Genomic DNA, 22,998 nt, shown 5'->3' with positions numbered 1-22,998 from the left:
GGTGGATTTGGAAGATGTTAGGAATGGAAAACTTTTGGCAAGGTGACAATAATTTTGAAGGCTTGGATGTGAAGTTTTTTGGATTACTGGCTAGATGGTTTAGAACTAAATGAGATGGATGAACTAAAATGCTTAAGGGGAGGACTAAAGATGGCTGGCTTTCCTACAAAGATGACTCTAAAGTGAAGCTTATGCAAGAAGATGTGGAGAAAGAAGGGGGTCTATTCATAGAAATCATGCCTAGTTGGTAAGGCATAAGTAGGGTTAACTCCTGGATGTTTGCTAAATTTGATAGTGCGATCTAACTAGGCTTTTTGAAGGGCTTTGTCAGCAGCTTTATCTTTTGCTTTGTAGAGTTTGGCAATTTGAGGGCTTGGTGTTATTTCCTTCTTAGCTACAATTTTTTGGTATACCTGAGATGGCTTGAGTTTGGCTTTGTGAAACTTTTGTTTGGGTTTGGGTTGTTCTGACATAAATTCCTAAATCTTCTTGACTTTGAGAGATCTTGGTTGTTTTACTTTGACTTGTTCAACTTTTAAAATAGGCAGTGACTACACTAAGTATGCCCTAAGCTAGGATTGACCAAGTTTGGCAAACATTCATTCAACAAATAAAAAATCAAGCAATAGGTAGGAACAACCAAATAGAAGTTTGTGATTCTCAGAATGTGATACTTGCACCAAGGAGTGTGTATGTTTTACAAATGTTTCGATCAATCACTTCAAACACATTAACACCCTAGATGGTTGTCTACAAGGCTGATAGTTGGTTTAGCAAAGGAGTCCTCGATATACCCAAGGTATGTGAGGCCCAAATCCATAGATGAAACCAAAACAATGTCACACAGCCGAGAGGAGCGGTAACTCGCTTCTCCTCTTTCACTTCTCAAGGGTATAAAGTTCCTTGACACTTAGCCCAAGTGACAAAATCTTTATTCGAAGAGAGGTGTTTTTAGATTCACCTCATGATCTTTATACTTCGTCAGAATGCTGGAGTTGAGGTCGTCCCAAGGGGTGATGAAATCCAAAAGTAGGCCTCCTAAAACTTAAACAAGATTTTGGATCCTAGTCTTATACACCCAAGGTGGCCTCAAAAGATGACAAGGGGAGAGAAGACTTGGATGATCTTGGGCTAAAAGATAGAATTCTTTTTCAACTGACGCTTAAGTTTTCTGATCTAGACCTTGCAAACACACATGTTTAGGCTGCAAATGTTCAATTCCAACTTTGAAATGTGACAACAAAGTAAAATTGATCAAAGAATGTGAACAAAAAGAAGAGTTAGGGTCAACAAGAAAGTAAACCTGCGTGCCCGGAGGCTCTCCACATCAAGTATCGATTAATTTTCTTTAAGGCATTCAAGAGTTGGTGTGATTTTGTTTTAAGCCCAAAACAAAGATGTGTGAAACTCGATTGTCAAGTGCACGCGTGGAGGCCCTCCACGTTAAGATTTGTTCAATTTTTTATGCCCAAATGAAGTGTTAGCGAGACCAATGCTCATTGAAAAGATTTTCTAACTTAGAAAAATCACTAAAAACCCAAGTGAGTGGAGTTTGATTTGCATGGAGCACTTAGCACCCTCTTAGGTAGACCCATCCCCATAGATGGCACTGAGATTGAAACCAATGGTTAAATTTATTGGTGATTAAAGAGGGTGAGTCCAACTACAAACTCACTCAAAGCATCTTTAATTAGTTTTTGTAACTTAGAAAATTTCTAAAATGTGGATTCTTTTTATGCCCCAAAAGATGAAGTGTGATGTATTGCAATGGTTAACTGATCTTTTGCATTCAAGATTGTGTTTGTTTTTTTTAAGCATGCATTCCAAGAAAAACTTTGATTTTAATCCATGGCATTCAAGATTGTGTTTGAGCAATATTCATTCAAAGAAAAATGTGTTTAAACATTCAAGTTTATTTTTCAAGCCCATTAAACCATGTAAGGAGAATTTGCAATAAACATGATTAGTGGTTTCATAGATGCTCCAACCTACAAAGATACAAAAATCAATTTGATTAGTAATCCAAAAATCTAAAAAATTTGAAGCTTAACTATGAGAAAAATAAAATCAACTTTTTTTGTTCTTTTTTCTAGGTGTAAAAATGCTTAGAAAAACCTCTACTCTATGGAACCACCAAAAGTTAAAATTTGATTTATACTCTTTTTTTTAAAATAAAAAGTGCAAGAATAGAGATGCTAAAACAAAAATGCAACAATAACAGGTGGAGACGACAATTCATCAAATGGAGACGTCAAACTACAGAGACACTGAACTGTGGAGATGCCAATCTGTGGAGACACTAAACTGTGGAGATGCCACTCTACAAAGATGATAGAGAAAGATGCAGAGACGACAATCAGTTTGGTAGAGCAAAAAATAGGAAACTAAGAAAAGACGCTGAACTGCGGAGTTGATAGTTCTCTTTGGCGGTGGTGGAGATGACAAAAGATTAGAGGCAGTGACAGAGACGATAGAGTATCTAACGAAGGCGCTGAACTACGGAGACGACAGATAAGATTGCAAAGATGATAGTTTTGGTGGCAGCATTGACAACAGGAGACCAGGCAGAGATGTTAAACTGTAGAGATGTCAGTTTGGTTGCAGAGACGACAAAGTATCAGGCGCAGACAAGAGTTTGTAGGCACAAACGCCAATCTACGGAGACGACACTACATGAATAGAATTGAAATGAGTAGATTTTTCCAAAAAAAAATTATTTTTTTAATTATTTTCAAATTTTAGAGGGTATGTCTTCTTCCCAAGTGAGCCCTTCAACCTGCAAAAATAAGGAAAACACCCTACAACTCACTCAAACAACAAAAAATGTTAGATGGTTAGTTTACAACAACAAAACATGGATTGAAATGACCCATAGCGGGGGTCCCACCGGGCATGCCAAAATGTATATACTAATATCCTAGCAAGAAACACTAATCTATTTAAAGAAACAAAGCTTTAACTAACAAGACTAATATAACATATAAGATAGGCAAAAGAGGAACCCCTAATTAGAAATGTGAGCCAAATGAATTGACTCTTCTAATAGCAATTAGCTCTTTGTTGCTTTGATATGTCTAATTAAAGCTTGTGTTTTAGGGATGTATGCTTAAGATGGGTACTCAAACTTGCTTCAATGGAGATTCTTGGATTTTGGATGTGGATAATGGATGGAGATGTAAAACTTGTTCTCAAACTAGCATTATAACTTTAGCTTAAAGGATTGTGTTGTAATGGCTTGGGAGGGGATCCAATTTATAGGCAAGGGGCTTGAGGGATGGAGGGCTAAGATGGAAATAAAGGAAAATTTTTATGGAGGGCTTAGATTGTATGAGAGGAGAGCACATGGATTGTGCTTCCTTACAGTCAATCAGGGAGTGACACATGTCATAGGGTGAGTGGATGGAAGAAAGGGCAAAGATGAGTCAACAAAGGAGGCTCAAGGCCTTAAAAACCCTCATAAATAGCTTGTAAGAGCAATGAATGGGCTTGTAAGAGTCTTTATGGCCTTGTAAGAGAATTCATGGTTGGGTGGTTGGGATATTTTGGAGGGAGTTGAGATTGTTGACTTTGCTTGGCTTAGGAAAGTCTTAAGCTTGCTTAGGGAATGTGACAAGGTTAGGGGTGGGATTAGAGGTGATTTAGGATTTAAATTAGGGATGTTATAGATATGCAAGTGGATGGCATTCAATGAGGGTGGGTGAGTTAGTAGCTAAGCTTGGTTAGTATGGGTGGATGGGGTGGATTAGGCTAAAATGGAGGTTTAGAGATAGGCTTAGGATGAGGATGAAGACTTTCCAGAAGAGTCTAGAACTTCATAAGGTTTTGAGGATAAATAAAGTTTATTTATCTCAAGGGTTTGGGTTGAGGAAATATTTATTAAAACATTTTTAATAAACACGAGGATTAATATTTAACCTTAGTTAAATATTTTGAGTTGGGATTAAGGGTAGAAAATGATGGGATTAACCTTTAATCGATATTAAAGAAGGATTAGAAGATTTTGGAAGAGGTTAGTAGTCTTAAAGAAATTGGCCAAGTTTTGGAAAAAAAATAAATTAAATATTTATTTTTAGATTTTTGGTCAATTTATTAATTAAATAATTAATAAGGAAAATAGTGTTTAAATAAGATTTAAACATTTTTGAGAGGGATTCCTTAATTAAATATTTTTAATTAAGACAAGGGGATTTAATGGCATAAAAATAAATAAATTAATTAAATAATTAATTAATTAATAAATGATGATGTCATCAGGGACTTTTCTTAGAAAATAAAAATACTTTATTTTCTAAAGGATTTAGGTGTCTACACTTTCTAGGCATAGAAGTAAAACAAATGCATGATGGCATCTTCATCTCTCAAGAAAAATATGTAGGATAGATTTTGGAGAGATTCAAAATGCAGAACAGTAAGCCAGCTCCCACACCAATAGCAGTAGGTCTGAAGTTGAGCAAGGAAGACTCTAGCAAGAGAGTGGATCCAATACTATATAAGAGTATGGTTGGAGGTTTAATTAACTTGACAACAACTTGTCCAGACTTGATGCATGCAGTAAGTTTTATTTTCAAATTTATGAAAACACCAAAGGATTCCCATTGGCAAGTGGGAAAGAGGATCCTAAGGTATGTGAATGGTGCCAAGGGATTTGGAATTTTGTATACTGCATCAAATAGTTTCAAGTTGGTGGATTATACTAATAATGATTGGGTTGGAAGTATAGATGATAGGAAGAGCATTTTTGGATATGTATTTCATATGGGATTGGGTGTAATTTCATGGGCATCCAAGAAGCAACCTATTGTTGCTCAATCTATAGTAGCAAATGAAAAAACATGTCAAGTAATTTGGCTAAGGAGGATCTTGATAGATTTGAATGAAAGGCAAGAGGATAGAACCACAATTTATTGTGACAACATTTCATCAATTGCATTGTTCAAGAATCCAGTCTTCTATGGGAGAAGCAAACATATTGAGATCAGATATCACTTCATCAAAGAGTTGTTGAAGAATGAGGATATCAAGATGAATTTTTGTAAGTCTAAGCAGTAGTTGTCAGATATTTTCACAAAGTCATTAGATATTGGAAGTTTTGTACACCTAAGAGAGTGTCTTGGTATAGTTGATTTGGATCAGCACTGGTCCTTGTTTGTGGGTCTGAAGACAAAGGGGGAGTGATGGAAATTGAATGTTGAGAGCCTGCAGGTTGTACTCGAGCCCCACACCCATCTACCCTATTAGTTTGTTTCCCACAGGCATCCATAGATGATAGGCATTTATTTTGGTAGGTGATTTTGAAATTTGAACGTTGAGAGGAAAAATGGAATATGATAAAAGGAATGTTTTCTACATTCAATCATTTAGAGAGTTAGTTCAATAGAGTAGAGAAGATAGAACTTGCAGAGCAGAGCAAAGAAAAAGGAAAGAGATCAATAGATCTAGTTCGCAAGTGTTTCCCTTGTTCACTTTGTAAGTTTGCTATTGTTGGTTTTGTCCTATTGAAGCAGTGATTGCTTCAGGCACCATTATATGCAGCCATTAGAGCTGTACATTCAAAGTTTATTGAAATTTGAAGTTTTACCAATTTAGGGTTATTTTAGGATTTTTTGGTTGAAGTTGAATGCTCCTAGATTTTGTAATGTTTTTAATCAAAGTTGAATAGAAAGCAAGTAGTCATACTTGAATCCATTGCTCTTCCTCTATTCATTACATTTGAGAAGTTTGTTTAGAAGCTTCAAGCTTTGGCTTTCTAGTTTTAATGGTGGAAACATTCACGTTGAAATTTCTCTAAGTTATAATTTTTCCAATTTGAGCCAAGCTCACTTGGCATCCATTGTTGCCAACCATTTCCCTTTGTGTGTCGAGCTTACTTGACTTCTTCATGTGTCGAGCTAACTGGACACCTACTACCTGTCACTCGGCATCTTAACATGTTGAGCAAATTGCCACTCGACTCCCTAAGGTGCCAAGAGAACTACCACTCGACAATTGTTAGTGCCAAGTGAATTTAAAATTATGATTTATTTCTCACAAGAATCTATCGGGAGACACCCAATTATGTATTAGGTTTCCATTGGATGACTATAAGTAGTGACCGCTCTATCATAACAAGATGAACATCTTTATCCTTTTCAGGTTTTAAGATTTCTAATGGCTTCCAAAATGTTATTCTTTATAGTTTTCTATGTTACAATAATGTCTTCTTCATGGGGGTATCATTCAAAAGAGAATCATATTGTGTTTTACATGCATGACATAGTGAGCAAACGCAATGCAACAACCATAGTAGTTAGAGGAGTAAATGGGACATCCTCAAAGCTCATTAAAATGCATACTGCATTGGTTATAGATGATCTTCTGACTCAAGAGGTTGATCCCTCTTCCACCATTGTTGCAAGGGCCAAAGGAATCTATGAGTTTGTAGATGTGAAGGGATTCGCAGTTCACATGGTGTTCTTCGTTGTGTTTGAGAACAAGAAATATGATTCGAGTACACTTGAAATCCAAGGAATGAATCTCTTCACGAGGACCAACAGATGTGAGGTTTTGTGGTGGGAGGAACGGGAGATATGCTAGTGGGTATGCCAATGTTACTCTTCATTCCGCCGTTGGAATGGATGGCATTCTCAAATTTAACACTTTCTTCCGGCTAGATTAATTTCCTTCCCTACTACATCCATTTGCCATGATGTAAGGAAATTAAAGAAAATAAATCAAATGGGAGACAATCGGTCTTGTTTTCCATATTTCAGATTGTCTACATAATCCATTTGTAATATTGGAACGGAGATGTCATGCAACTTTGGCATTAGTTTTTAGCACCTTAAAACCCTTAATTTATATTTATAGTTCTATGGTTCATGTGTTGATAATGTATTTTGCAAATTTGGTTCCTGTAACTAGTTGTTAGGGGTAGAAAACTTAGTTTATAGTTCTTAAAGTCTAAGTAGAGATTTTAAATCATTCTTAAAATTTATAGGAGTGTCTATCGAGTCAATGGTCAAATATGATGCCACATCAATATGTTGTTGTTAAGACCATTAGATTTTTAACTCTAATTGTGTCTATATTTTATTTTTTTCTTCTTCATATCCATTTCAATGCCTTCTATATCCTATATATATGTATCTCCAAGTGACATGTCCTTTCAGCATTATTAAAAATTAAATATATTAAAAAGATAACTATATTATATATTATTATATTAAATATGCTTATAAATTATATAAATCATATTCTTTGTAATTAATAATACTATTAATAAGTAATTAAGATATATTTGTCAATAGTTGATTTATGTGTATGTATATTAATTATTTATATTCAATAATATAGTATTTTAATACAATATATATATATATATATACACGTATAGTTATATGATAATATTTATGGTGTATATATAATTTATATTTTTCAATTTATCTACATTATTAATCTTTTTAATAATATATAATACTTATTTATTATTATATATCAAAATGGGGATATCACAGTCCTTCCCTCTCGAATTTGCTTTTCCTCAAGCAATTGATTTGATCGTCATTAATTCATAGTCTAGATTCATTCTCTTTCTTGCACATGTGTTATATACTTGAAAAGTAAATATGTTAATATATAATAGCATTTACAAGAACATATGTATAAAGACACAAAGTAGACACATTAATGCATGAAGATGTGATGCAAACACGATGTAGACACATGAATACATGAAGACACAAAGAAGACACAAAGAAAACACATTGATGCATGAAGACACGAAGTAGACACATAGTATACATGTTAAAATGTGAAAAAGTAAGGAAATGTTTTACCACCTTGATCATGAATGTCATGCTCCTTTCCCCTATCTTAAAATCAAAAGTTAGATTAGAAATGCACATTTTTTTGTAGCTAGTACTATAATAGGGTGTATCATTCCATAGTGGATGGAAGATTTACTATGGCTCTGAGTTTGGACACACTCAGATTTGGGCTCTCTCAGATTTTTAATCTGTATTGGGATTCTTGTGCTCCAATGTGACCGCTTTACTCCTCCCCCTATGCACACTCCCTACCCACTAGGAACATACTTAATTTTTGATGTGGATGGAAGATTTACTGCTGCTATGAGTTTGGGCATGCAGCTTGAGGCTCCCTTAGATCTTAAAATCCATATTGGGATTCTTATGCCCCAACGCGACTAATTTAATCCTCCCCCTGTGCACACTCCCTACCCACTAGGAACATACTTAATTTTTGACATGGATGGAAGATTTACTGCTACTTTGAGTTTAGACACACTCAGCTTGAGGCTCCCTCAAATCTTAAAATCGTCCCAACGCAACTGATTTAATCCTCCCCCTATGCACACTCCCTATCCATCATGAACTTAAGCACAAATATTTTAATGTCCACTTCTGAGACCTTTCTTTATAATTCAAAAATTCTTTAGTTCCTCAAGTTTGCAATTATAGCTTTTCATGCTAATTTTTAGTATCATATCCACTTGAGATCTCCTGATCCCAAAATAATTTGACCCTACAATGAAAATCTAAATATATTAAATAAGGAATCCCAAAAGGTCATCTTAAAATCCAAAAAATAAATAAATTAGAAATGATATCACTATAATGTCTTTGCTTACAATCTACTTAAATTTTTTAAAGTTGGAATATAATAATTCCATCTTCAATTAAGAGAAAAATACTTTAAAATTATAATTTTATAATGAAATAAAATATTTAATAGAATCAAATCTCAAAAGAAATAACTTATCTTGATTTAAGTGATGGAATGCATTTTGTCTCATGAAGGAATTTGATGGATTTACCATGTTAAGAAATTAGCTCCCGGTCCCACCCCCTATATTCAATATTCACACATTTATTATAAGTTCTTTTTCCTTTGTTTTTACCTCAAATATTCTTGTCCAATTCTTTTTATGTTCTTTCAATTTTAAGTTGTTTTCCTTTCTTTGTTCCTAACAGGGTTGGCTCTTAATAGGGCTCACTTTAGAATAGTGAAAAACAATAACTAGTTGCAATTGGTAGTTTTCTCAAACTTGGTTTCCACGTTAAATCTTGGTGTCTCTTGTGTTCATGTCATTTGTTTATTTTTTTGAAACTAAATTAATAAAGGATAATCACATTACTATCTTAAGATCTAATTATTTATATGCTATCTGAGTGACAGTGGCCTATTCGATGTTAATCGAGTTACAATAGAATATTCAGTGTTAACCAAGTTACAACATGATTTGGTTTCAAATTACATTGATATCTTACAAGGGATTTAGATTTGTTTTTGTAGTAACTAATTCACCCCTTCCCTCTCAGTTACCCCTTTCCATTTCCAAAAAATTGTATCAAAGCTCTTATTGCTTGTAGGTAAGCTTTCAAGGACCTAAGCTAATCATCAAGATTTCATATAGAAGGAAAATTCCTAAGTTGAACATAGATAACTTCCAAGCATGAAAGGAACTCATGCAGCTACATTTGGCAACCATTGGAGACACAAGGTTAAAATATCTAGAGAAAAAATGTATGGCACCTGTCGGACCTTTGACCATGGACTGAATTGTGGAAAAGAAGAATCACAACATAATGACGGTTGGCATTTCTTCTACTATCAATTATGCTAAATTTGATGAACTCAAAGACTATCCTACTACTCATGAAATGTGGATCAAGTTTAAATTTATGTATGGAAGAGATGACAATGTGAGGAGAGATAAGGCAGAAAGTCTAAGAGGTCTATTTGATCAAATGAAGATGAGAGAAGATGAAAATATTACACATTATAGTGAAAGAATCAAAGCAAGCATGAGTGCAATTACAACCTCAGGAGGGAAAATAGATGATGTGACAATGGTCAGTAAGGTACTTAGAACTCTTCTTCCTATTTATGCAGTTAAAGTTTCATGTACTCAATAAATGAGATGCGGTCCCAAAAATGATATAACTTTGGATTTACTAGTGGGAAGGTTGACAACCTTTGAGTTAGATAACTTTGACAACTATGTTCCTAACTATAGTAGCATTGAATTTGTATTTTAGGCTAAACTATCACTATAGAAGAAAGGTAGAAAATCTAGAAACAAAAGCTATGATAGTGAAGATGAAGATAATTTAGATGATGACCTTGAAGTCATTGAAGTCCTACTTACAAGAAGATTCCCTAAAGGTAAAGGAAAGTACAAAGGTAAAATGCCCCTAATCTTTTTTTCTTGTGAAGAAGTTGGTCACATTGCTGTAAGGTGTCCAAACAAAAAATAAAAGTGACAAGTACAAAAGTAAGAAAGCTTTTAAAAGCTACAAATAATACAAGGATAAAGGTAGGAAATCTTGTTACATGGCTAAATAATTTGATAGTAGTGATGAAGATGAAATGGTTTACATTTCTATTAAAGATGAAGCAAATGATGAAAATGATAAGATGGACCTCATTTCTCATGTTAGCAAGAATAACACATGGATTATTGATAGTGGTTGTTTTCACCACGTTACTGGTCATAAATAAAAATTTGAGCACTTGGAACACTATGATAGTGGGAGTGTCAAATTTGGAAATGATGAACCTTGTTATGTAAAAGGAAAAGGTTGCACTACATTGACTGATGAACTTAGATGTGGCAATACTTAATGGGTTGAAGGACTTAAACACAATCTAATTAGTGTGGTACAATTGAACAACATTGGATTCAAGGTAGAATTCATGAATGGAAAGGCCAAGCTGCTAGATGGGAACGAACATCAAGTTGGGACTAGAAATCAGAAAAAAGTTAATATGTTCTATCTAGATCTAACTAAATGTTCAAGTTTCTTAACTCAACTAGATGAAAGTTGGTTATGGCATAAAAGGTTGTGACATGTGAACTTTGATAACCTAGTCAAAATAAGAAAGAATAAAAGAGTGAGAGTTATTCCAAATGTAAAGAAACTTGATATGGTGATGTGAAAAAATTGTCAAATTGGAAAGATTGGAAAGACAAGTTTCAAAAGAAAGAATTATCATTCTAAAGAAGTTCTATAGCTAGTTCATATAGATCTTTGTGGACCTATTGACATAGAAAGATACTGTTGAGATAAGTATTTAATTTTATTTGTTGATGATTATTCTAGGAAGATGACAGTGATGAACTTGAAAGATAAATCTAAAGTCTTTCAAAAATTCAAGTGGTATCTAGATAGAGTGGAGAAAGAAACAAAAAAGAAACAAAAATGTCTAAGGTCATACAGAGGAGGAGAATCCATCTCAAATGAACTTTGCAATGAAAGAGGAATCAAAAGATGTGTATCTGCACCTAGTATAGCTTAGTAGAATGACATAGCAGAAAGAAGAAATAGATCCATTATGGATTGTGCAAGAACACTGGTGATAGAGAAAAGTGTTATAATAAAAAATTAGAAAGAAGTAATTAGTATGGCAGTTCGTACCTTAAACTGAGTTTAGTTGAAGAAGGACATGGATCAAACACCTTATGAATTATGGTATGGCTATAAGCCTAATTTCTATTATTTCAAAGTATTTGGAAGCAAAGGTTATATCTTGAAAGAAATAAGGAAATGAAAATTTGATATGAAAAGTGATGAAGTTATATTTTTAGGATACTCTAACAAAATCAAAGCATATAAATGTTTGAATCTTACTACTCACAAGGTCATAGAAAGTGCACATGTAAAAATTGATGAGTTTGTAGAAAGGACTAAAGAACAAATAAGAAAATAACCTAAAAACTACATAAAATTTGTCTACTTTGAACCTGATACTTTACCTAAAATTCAAGAAAATGCAATTGGAAATCAATAGTCTTCACCACCCGAGTCCTCTAAATCTTTAGTTCAACCTAAGTTACAGATAGTGGGACTTGAGCATGGTGAATTGAGTGAAATAAGTTTTAAATCCAAAGAAAAGGTACCTGTACTTGTTAGATATGTTAGAAGGTATCATGCACCTAAGAAAATCATTGGAGATCAGTCAAAAGCAATAATGACAAAGAACAAACTAAAAGGTGCATGTTTGCTTACTGAGTTTGAACCTAGAACTATTAAAAATGCATTAGACAATGAAAGTTGGATTGAGGGATTGAATGAAGAGATTTAATAAATTGAACGAAAAAAAAATTGTACTCTTGATCCTAGACCCAAGGACAAAAATGTAATTAACACAAAATGGGTATTCAAAAATAAGTTGAATAAAAATGGAGAAGTTTCAAGGAACAAGGTTAGTATGCAAAGGATATGCTCAAGAAGAAGCTATTAATTATGGAGAACTATTTTCTCTTATTGTAAGATTAGAAGGTGTTAGAACACTACTTATGCTACACATAAAGGATTCAAAGTATATCAGATGGATGTGAAGTCATCTTTCTTGAATGGAATCCTAGAAGAAGAAGTACTCTACATTGAAAAACCTAAAGGTTTTATAGATCTTAACAAAAGAGATATAGTTTGTAGATTACATAAAGCTTTATATGGTCTCAAACAAGCCCCTAGAGCCTAGTATGAAAGATTGCATAGTCATCTAGTAAGAATTAGTTTTCAAAGAACAAGTGACAACAACCATCTATACATCAAGCAAGGACCAAAAAAGAAGATAGTGTTGATAGACATCTTTGTAGATGATACATGATTCCTTGGACATGATGACTTATGCAAATATTTTTCTAAGGAAATGGTTAAAGTATTTGAAATGTCAATGTTTAGAGAGATTAAAGTATTTGTTCGCTAGCAAATTCAACAAAAGAAAGATGGTATCTACATTACTCAATCAAAGTACATCAAGTAGATATTGAAGAAATTTGGAATGGAGGATTCTAGACCATTTGGAACACCTATGTCTACTGGACATAAGCTATTGAAATATGATGATTCCAAAGAGGTAGATTACACTACATATATATTAATGATTGGAAACCTTCAATATATGGTACACACAAGACCTGATATTGCATTAACAGTTGGTATGGTGACAATATTTTCTTTTAATCTAAAGGAAAATAATATGATGGCAATAAAAACAATTATGAGTTATCTAAAAGGTATTAAACATTATGGTTTGTGGTATTCGAAAGGTGACAACTTTTATATGAAAGCCTTCACTAATGTTGATTAAGAAGGAAGTATTGATGATAAGAAAAGCACTAGTGATGGAGCATTCTTTCTTCGAAAGAGGTTGGGTTCTTTGACAAGCAAGAAACCAAATTGCATCTCATAGTATACAACAGAAGTAGAATATGTTACAACAATAGTTAATTATTCCAACATCATTTGGTTTAAACAACTTTTATCAGGTATGAAGGAAGAAATAAGGGATCCAATAGTTATGTTCTATAATAACATATCTAAGAATCTAATGATTTATACCAAGACAAAGGGCATTGCAATAAAGTATCCTTTTTTGAGAGAATTAGTGTAAGACAAAGAGGTTAGATTGGAATAAGTGAATACAAAGGAACAAATTACAGACATATTCACCAAGACATTACCTAAGGATGCATTTTTTATCTAAGAGGTAAGCAAGGGGTCATTTCCCTATCTGAAGCTCACTAAACAAAGTTTGGTGATGCATCAACCAACCATTTTGAAGATCAGTCAAATTGCTTGAGTATTTTCAGAGAAGATTGCATATGAATTAGTAGATCGGGTAAATGGAAAATACATTGATTGTTTTCTTTGGCATGAGATGTCAAAGAGGGAGATTTTTCTATCATATCAGAGAAATTTTTTATCAGCAAGTTTATTTTGGATAAGATGAGATCAGTAAGTAAGAGGGAGAGATTTTAGTAAGAGAAAATCATTCCAGAGGGAGAGATTGATGTTAGAGGGAGTTCTCACTGATAGAGAAAGTTCTCATTAATGATAATCAGAATGAAACTAAGAATATTATCCATACTTCTATTTTTCTCTAAATTTTTTTTTATATTATCACATGTGTTGCCATCAATGCCAGAGAGGGAGATTGTTGAGAATAATTATTCAAATGTATGTTGTCTTTGATGTTACACAAAATATCAAGCCTTCACCGAGTAGTCAATGATAGCTGAGCTCACTTGGGCATCGAAGGTAGTTTCTTGTATGTGTGGATTGTTCAGTTATAACAAAGTTCAAAGATAGTATTGGTTGAGCTTAGTCAGTTAATGAAACAAAGTATGTATTAGCTAAGTTTAGTCAATTATCAAAGGGAATTTAGCATGAAGTTAGTATTGACCAAGTTGGGTTAGTTAACAAAGGGATTCTCTATTTTGAATGAGTACTTAATTCTATATTAGTTGTCTATCAAGATATTTAGTGTAATAAATTTATTCATTAATACAAGGCAACTTAAGGTATGAAAATTATTTGATTACAAGAGTATTCAATTTGACATGATGAGGTGAATCATAAATATGAAAGGTCAAGTTGAGGATTGAAATGTGGAATTGAAGAAGATGAATTGAGGAGGAAAATTTGAAGGATATTCGTGAAGGATAGAGTATCCAAGTTGATCGAGATGGAAAGAACGTTTTGATCAAGGAAGATCAAGTAATTAAGCTAGAGATGAGATCTAAATCAACAAAGTTAGTTGCATCATCAATCAAGTCAAGTCATTGTTACTCTCTAATTAATGTAGCAGTGAATCAAATCTCCTAACAGAGTTAGCCAAACAACTATTTTTTATACCCTTTAGCAAGGTGGCATTTCTAGATTGAAGTTTCTAAAGACCTTTAATAAGGCCACTCCTAATAGGGTGAATTAAATCTTGTAATAGGGTCACACCTAACAGTGTGTTCTGTAACCTTTAACAGGGTTGGCTCCTAATAGGGCTCACTTCAGAAGAGTGAAATTGGTGGTTTTCCCAAATTGAGTTTCCACATTAAATTTTGATGTCTCTTTTGTTCATGTTATTTATTTTATGTTTGTGTAACTAAATTAGTAAAAGCTAATTACATGAATATCTTAAGATTTAATTATGTATGTGCTAACCAAGTGATAGTAGTATATTTAGTATTAACTAAGTTACAACAAAATATTCCATGTTAACTGAGTTACAACAAGATTTGGTTTTATATTGTGTTGACATCTTAAAAGGGATATGGATGTGTTTTTGTAGTAACTAATTCACCCTTCCCATCTCGGTTACTCATTTCCATTTCCATCATTATGATCTCCATTCAAGAGAATACAAAGGAAAATCTAATTTATCACAACTTGATTCTCCACACTTCATCAATACTTGTCATTAATTTTAGGTATATCATCCTAAGTCATTATATGATTTCTTTTATCCTTCAATGATGGAAGTGGAGTTTGAATTCAGTAACCTAAGTGTTCATTATAGACACCTTTGTACTATATTTTTGTAAATGTATTCTCAAGGAAGAATAGGTGTGTACTTTGTTATCACATCATATTTATAGTTCCAAGTGCATTTTCTATAGATTTTGAGAAATTATAAAACCTTGAATGAGTATTTAGAATGAATTTTTGTATTTTTCAATAAGATATACCTCCTTAATTTTTCCCTCATAAAATCAAAGAGTTTCTTTCAAATGCCTTTGTTGTGTACCTTTCATATTCTAGAAGTAGGATCCCAATTTTCTTTTATAAATATTACAAGTTACCTTAATTGTTACCAAAAAAAATCTTGCATAATCGACATAATAATTTTATGAAAGATCTTAAAACAAATCATTTAGACAAAATTTTCATTCTAATCTACCTAAACTTGTGACTTGGTGGATACTCTCACTTTTGTGACAATTGTGTATTTTCGACCCTCGACTTCTATCTAAATTGTTAGATGACATTCTCTTTCCCATTCACTTGATGTTGTTCTATTAGAATATTTAGAATATCTTAGAGGGGGTATGAATCAATTATCATCAGGTCTAGATGTACCAATTAAACTTTCACTAACTTCAAGAAACTTAAATAAATTCATAAGACCACTCAATCCATATAACCTCTTATCAAGAAATTAACATATTCACTCATCACTTGTCTCTTTATTTAGTATATATTGTCCAACAGTAAATAAAAAATAGTAAATAGCATTCATCACACTTATAAAATTCACATATATTTTACACCAAGATTTAACATGGATACCTGATTTGAGAAAACCCACCAAGTAACATGCTACCACTTTTCACTCTTCTAAAGTCATCTTAGTTAAGAGGCAACCCTATTAAAGGTTACAAAACACACTACATTAGGTGTGACCCTATTAAAGGATTCAATCACCCTTTTGGTAGTGGCTTGGTTAGAGGACTTTAGATATTCCATTAGAATGTCACCTTGATTAGAGGTTTTAAAAAATGACTATAAGGTCAACATTGATTAAAGGATCTTCACTTCCACAATGGTTAGAAAGTAACAATAGATTTAATTTGTAAAGACAAAACTCACTTTGTAGATTAAGATCTCCATTTGCCTCTTTTATTGGTTCATTGACTGGACTTCATTAACATCTCCATCTCTAATCTACTAAGAAACCCCTCAAGCAATCACATGTCACCAATATTCTAACTTTTCCTCTACTACTCTATTCTTGACATGTTTGATCTTTTCGTTAGAAAACATCTCTTATGCCTCCTAAAATAGGTAGATTTGATCTTTTTCTACTTAAACATCACCATAGATTTTAGGGCTTAATTAGATTCAATGAATCTATCCATCATTTTGTCCTTCTACTCCTTTCCTAATTCTTATAGAAACTTCTTCCTAAATCCTTGGATTTGGTCCTATAATAAACTTTATTTGTGCATTAAATACACCATCTCATCAATCCATATCATCTACACATTTTTACTAATCCAAAAATTTAACTATGTTAGCCTCAAACTTGATTCTTTCGTAAATTGTTTTTTGCCAACACTCGGTAATGATTGTGTTCTTCTTCTCGATCAATATTAGGTAGCTCAGTCTCTACTATCCTATCTATCCTGGTTGTCACTTGATTTTTAAGTCTTCACTACACTTTTTGCTACTGCATTTTCCTTTTTCAACTTGCTTGGCCATAACTATCACTCGTCTAATACTATTTACTCATCTATCTCTTAAGTTCCTTAATATTTTTCTTCATTAGCCTTTATTGACTGACAACTATTTAGTATATTTTACCTTTGTTTAACTGAACACTTCTATACTTCACACACACCATCTTATCGAAGAGTATTTGATCAAGTTCCCATTGTAACTCCAACAAGTTTACTTCTCTTTCTTTACTCAAAAACTTGACTAGTTCATCTAGTTGACTTTCTTTTCTAATCCTCTTCATCAATCAAAAAATATGGCACACTACACTATTAGTAAATATCTCTCTAGTAGGTTTCACATCAATGACAACAAAACAATTGTTCCACAATCTCCAATCTTTGGCATTGACAACAACACCTCTAGTTACCATGCAAATGCAAATGACAGTCTCACAATTTATCATTACCGGTTCCCATTATTAGCTCCCTCTCATTTGATATAAATCTTTATTAAAATCCTTAGTTTCATTAAAAATTCTCATCTTTCAAACTTTTACACTCATCCCTCTGTCATACTAATTGTAGATTCTGAAATTCTAACACCAACTATATTGCCTCTATCTTTTGCATTTCTTCCTCATAACTTTCATATATCCCTTTTATATTGTAGTACATACTCTCGTTGATGTAGGAGCATCTTGAGTTTTCTTGGTGACTACATTAGAGTTCATGGGAGGAGATTCAGTAGTTTCTTTGGAAGGTTCTTGGATTGGTATTCGATTAAAGGAGTTGTGATTAGTTGCTATTGAATTTAATGTTGGTCAAGTAGCTTGGTCATTGAAGGGGTTCGGTTACTAAAGAGCTCGAAAAATATTGTTGTTCAACACTGATTATTGTGCTTGGCATCTATTGGTTGTTTGGCATGTGTTGGTTGCTTGATAGTGCTTGGGAGTTTGCTGACAGTCAGGAGTATGTTGGTGCTGACTGGAGTTCTTGGTACATTTAATGCATGTAGCATGTGATCATGACATGGATAGATCTAAGAGTTTGTGTGGACCTATTTGGGTCATGGTTATCTCTCCTATGTGCATTTAATCATGGTTGTAAACGTGGTTCTTTTCCTAAGTATTTTGTGTGGTTGTATAGTGTGTTAACTGTAGTTAACATGAGGGTTAACATTTTATATGTAATGGTTATTGTGAGCCAACTTGTGGCTTAAATATGCATTTAATGCAAGGGGTTTTATTTAATTTTTAATTGATGGGTCAGTGCAAGAAGTTGGGTCTCACTTTTGGGCAAAAAGTGGAAGCTTTTTCCCTATATGTGAAATTCCTTGTCAATTGATGTCAAAATTTGACACATTTAGAGATTGAAAATTAAAAAACACTTCAGAAATAAAAATTGTAGTGTTTGGAATCTACATTTTGAATATGTAATTTTTTTTTGTACCCATATGATAATTTTTATTTTTTTTGGTATGGATATTTAAAAACCACCTTTTCAAAATGCATGTTTCTGGACCATACCACACTTGTGTAGCGACACCATAATTTGACACAAATAGATAATTTTTTAAAAATCCTTTTAAATGAAGTTACCTAACACACCAAAGATTGATGATAATATTTTTCCTTTATTTTTTATTGAATAATTTTTCAAATGGCTATAAAGGTAAATTTTGAAACCTCTTGTTTATGGACAGGATAATTTGATCAAAATTTCATTTTTTTGAAAAGTTCTTTTTTTCAATTTCAAAACAATTGAATGTAGATTGATGACATATAAATTAATTTAAAAAATAAAAATAAAATAAAAAGGTTATTAAAGTTTTAGTGAATGTCGCTATTTACATTTATGTACCACCTTTGATCAAAAATAATACAAAAATAGTAAATAAAATCATAACACTGTAAAATTTATATTTTTGTTTTGTAGAAAAAGTTGATCGAGAATACCCTCTAAAAATTATAGCAAGGTATGAATTTGTCAGTTCAATGCTATAGCCAAATCTTGAGAAGTTAATGCATAGGTTTGCTCTCACCAAGCCTATCTTGAACCAAAATCTGAGCCAAAAAAAATTTTTTGCCCCATGTTGTAAGAAATGGACACCTGTTATTTGAAATTCAAAACATGGGTACCCATTTTGAAAAATTAAAAGAGGCATTTAAAATCTTCCCAAAAATATTAATTTTTTTTCTTAAAGAAATGGGTACACATTTTTTAAAATTAAAAAAGGGGTACCCATTTTTTTTAAATGAATTTTTTTATTTTTTCAAAAACAGGTACCTAATTTTTTTAAAAATGGGTGCCCATTTTTTAAATTTAGGATCAGGTACTCGAGCTGAATATAGGTGCCTACTTTTTAAAATTGGGTACCCAATTTTGAAGAGTCTCATTTCACAAAATTGACTTCCCTAGAATTGTGACTAAACTTTGTGCATTCACCCTAATATTGCTGTCAACTTGTATCATGGTCGACTTTGTAATTTTGTAATTTGGATTGGTGTGTGTGTGTGTGTGTGTGTGTGTAATGATAATGTATTGTATCATATCCAATGTAAGAATGTGAATGCGAATATGCATGTGAATGAGGATGCAAAAAGTTCAAGTTATGAATGTAGCAGATAAAGAATTGTAAAGGCCATAGCAATATAAGGAGTAGCGGAGACATATCTATCATAGAAAGGTGATGACTACACAAAAGAATCGCATTCAAAAAACTTAGATGCAAATCAGAGATCTACTACTTCATCCTAAGAGGTGAATCAGTCCAAATCCTTTAATAAGGTAGACCTAACAGTCTTTCATAAATCTCTTTACTGAGTGAATACTTCATTGTATGTTTGTAAATCCTCTTCCAAGGTTGACCTAGTAGTCCTAATTTCTCCTAATAGGGTAGATCATCAAAAGTGATCAATGTAAGCCTTAACAAGCCAACTTTATGTTGTAGTACTAAAGTTTTTGGGTATCATTTGCACCCTAGTTTTACTTTCTATTTGGAAGGTTTTTGGGTCACCAGATCTTTGTGTCAAATGTTGTGGATGCTTTCATGATTTTAGTTTCTCATGCATGCAATTAGATCATATTTGAGGAATCAAGTGCTAATTGAATTATTTGATTAAAATTGCTAAAGTTTTAAAAGTTACTAATTCACCCCTATCCCTCTCAGTAACTTAGCATAGTCTTGAGTATTTCTAACAATTGGTATCAAAGAATTGTGGTTCACAGAAGAAAGTTTAATAGTTTGAGAAAAGATCAAGGATATGGAGATATCCAAAGTTGATAAAGCTATTGACAATGAAAAGTTGGATCTGGAAATTGCCATTTCCCAACTCAAGAAAGCTAAAGAGAACTTTCCCAATCCCTAAAAAGAAGAAAGGAGATTGCAAATTAAATTATTGATCATCTCTACATTGAAGAAAGAATTGAGGAGTTTCACCCTTCAAGTAGCTTAGATGAAGTAAATGATGTAATCAAGAAACTCCTAGAGAAGAAGTAAGAAAGATAAAAGGAGAACAAGAGATTCAATCAGTAAGGTTATGTGAAGTGTTTGAATAGAGAATCAAGATAAAAGAAGAGATGGATGGAAGGAACAATGAAATCCAAAACCAATCCCTTCAACAAGAAGACCTTGTTGATCAGCTCTCCAATGCAAATGAGGAAAGCATGAGCCTAAGATTTGAAAATGAAAGAATGAGGAATGATCTAAATTTTGAAAGACAAATAAGTGAAAGAATAAAAAATGATCTGAGATCTGAAAGACAAATCAATGAAAGATTGAGAAATGATCTAAACTCTGAGAAGCAAATCAATGAGAGAACGATGAAATTTCAAGTAGACATGGATCAACTGAGTGAGCAAAACCTCTATATGCAAAAAGGAAAAGCAAGAATTGGATACAAAGAAGAAACTAAATCCTCCAAACAAGGTGCTCAAAAGAATCAAAGACCTACTTGCAATCATTGTGGTAAGATAGGTCATATATCAAAAAAATGTTGGAGCAATGGAAAAACAAAATTCAATGGAAAATGCTACAATTGTAATAAACATGGTCATAGGGCTAATGAATGCAAAGAGAAACCAATATTTGAAGGCAACTAATATAAGAATCATGGACACAAGGCATCATAATGCAAAACAAAGACATTAAATCCTAGAGAGCAAATTGTGAAAGAAATATTTGGTTGGGACTACAATACGTAGTGTAGATGTCATTACTGTGGAGAATTTGGACACATTGATATGAATTGTGTTAAACATCATATGAGGAAAAGAGATACCACTAAAACATGTTTCATTTGTATAGAACTTGGTCATCTTACCAAGAATTGTATGAATACTAGTAGAATTGAGGATGAGAAGAAAGCAAAGGCTAATAACATCTTAAAGTAGATGAGACAACAATGGATTCCTAAGTCTATCGAGGATACTAGTCTGAGCAATGATGGTCAAGTCACTCAAAGATTGGGTGACTCTACCATTTATAATTAAGTTCTCAAGGAAGAACTAGAACTAGGCTATCAAAGACAACATCTAAATCAGCACCATTTGAAAAGTGACAAAAATCCAAATCTGTATACAAGATATAAAGGGATCACTACACAAGATTAGTATCAATTATTATCGAGTTACTTTTTCTACTGTGTAAGGTTTGGTTATAAAATCTACCAAGCAAGGTTGAGAGTAAAAAAGGCACTTATGGTTACTGAGTCGTAAAGATGTCATCGAGTAATCAATGCTATGTAGTAGATGACAGTCTATCAACTTATCTACTTTCGTACTAAGTATTAATGGAGAAGTTTTAACAAAAGGCATGGAATCAAATTCATTTTTTATCGTGAACTTTCAAGTGCCATTGTAAAGAGCTATTTTTAGTATGATCAAAGTGACTTGAGAAAATTTCCTACAAAAGTTTTTCGAAGTTCTCTCAATCTACCAAGAAAAAATGGCATCCAATAGCAACAACATCAAAAGAGGGTATGACATGTTGGTTGGAGGAATTGAATGGAAAGTGCCAGATTTCAAGCTTAGACACGTGATTGCTAAAACCCTAGACCCAAGTAGAGATCAATCTCAAATCCCTCCTAAGATACTTCTTGTTAATGACATTCATACTCATTTCAAATGTTCTATTCAAGAAATTGGTACTTTGGAAATGGATGAAGCCCTAGGTCAGTTATGTGTAGATGGAACCCTAAAACTTGAGCATCAACATCTAGAAGCAAAAGGGTTGACACATATTCCCCATATGCCCTCAGAATATCAAATTAAATGAATTGGGTTTATCCTTAGCCAGGTGCATAATAGACAGCTATGGTTAGAACAACCGATTCTAATAACAAAGAATATCTTTCATCAAATCATTAGCCTCCCCATGCTAGCCAAAGCCAAAATGACAAAAACCCTAGGACAGGCAGAGTTGGAGAAGAAAACCCTAGCCGAATGGGATTGTAGAGGTATGAAAATCAATAGTGTTACAAATGTAAAATTGAAATTTGGAATTCATGTTACTGCAAATAAGATATATAGTTCAAGCTAACTTAACAGTGTGTTATGTGAAGCCATGGATTCAGCATATAAAGTGGTTAAGAACAAATCTTCATATGACCTTGCCAACCTATTCTTGAGGTAGTTCAATAAAAACATGGTAATTATTAAAACATCAAAGAACAACCCATGAAAATTTGGTTCATTGTTAACCTACCTATTCTTTTATGTCCATAAGTTCTTCCCTTCTAAAGGTACTGCAGTTTGGAGAAAAGATGTGCATGTGCTTTACTAAATAAATGAATATATTGCAGAAATGGGAGAGAAATATGCCAACATCATGGAAAAATACTTTGATTTATTCAAGGAGAAAGTGAATAATAGGTTCACAATACTGAAGAAGTTAGTTGAAGATTATAAGGATGATGTATGCTTCATGGTGGATAGTGACAAGGTACATATCCAGGTAGTTAAGCCTAGAGTTGCATGGGTCAAACCTCTTGGCTATGAGGTGAACAATGATGAGACAAAGGAAATCATTGAAGCCCTTCCCAATGAACTTTTTGATCCAA

General features: G+C 33.0%; 1 pseudogene; it reads left to right on the top strand.

Moving 5' to 3' along the window:
* Nucleotides 1-6,147: 6,147 nt before the first annotated feature.
* Nucleotides 6,148-6,655, top strand: LOC149553494 (dirigent protein 2-like; annotated as a pseudogene).
* The last annotated feature ends 16,343 nt before the right edge of the window (nucleotides 6,656-22,998 follow it).

Source organism: Cupressus sempervirens, chromosome 6 (assembly GCF_028749045.1).
Source record: "Cupressus sempervirens isolate cs-2001-9-10 chromosome 6, ASM2874904v1, whole genome shotgun sequence".
In the NCBI taxonomy this organism is placed as follows: Eukaryota; Viridiplantae; Streptophyta; class Pinopsida; order Cupressales; family Cupressaceae; genus Cupressus; species Cupressus sempervirens.
Note: the sequence above shows the minus strand (reverse complement) of the source record. Positions and strands in the feature narration are given on the sequence as shown.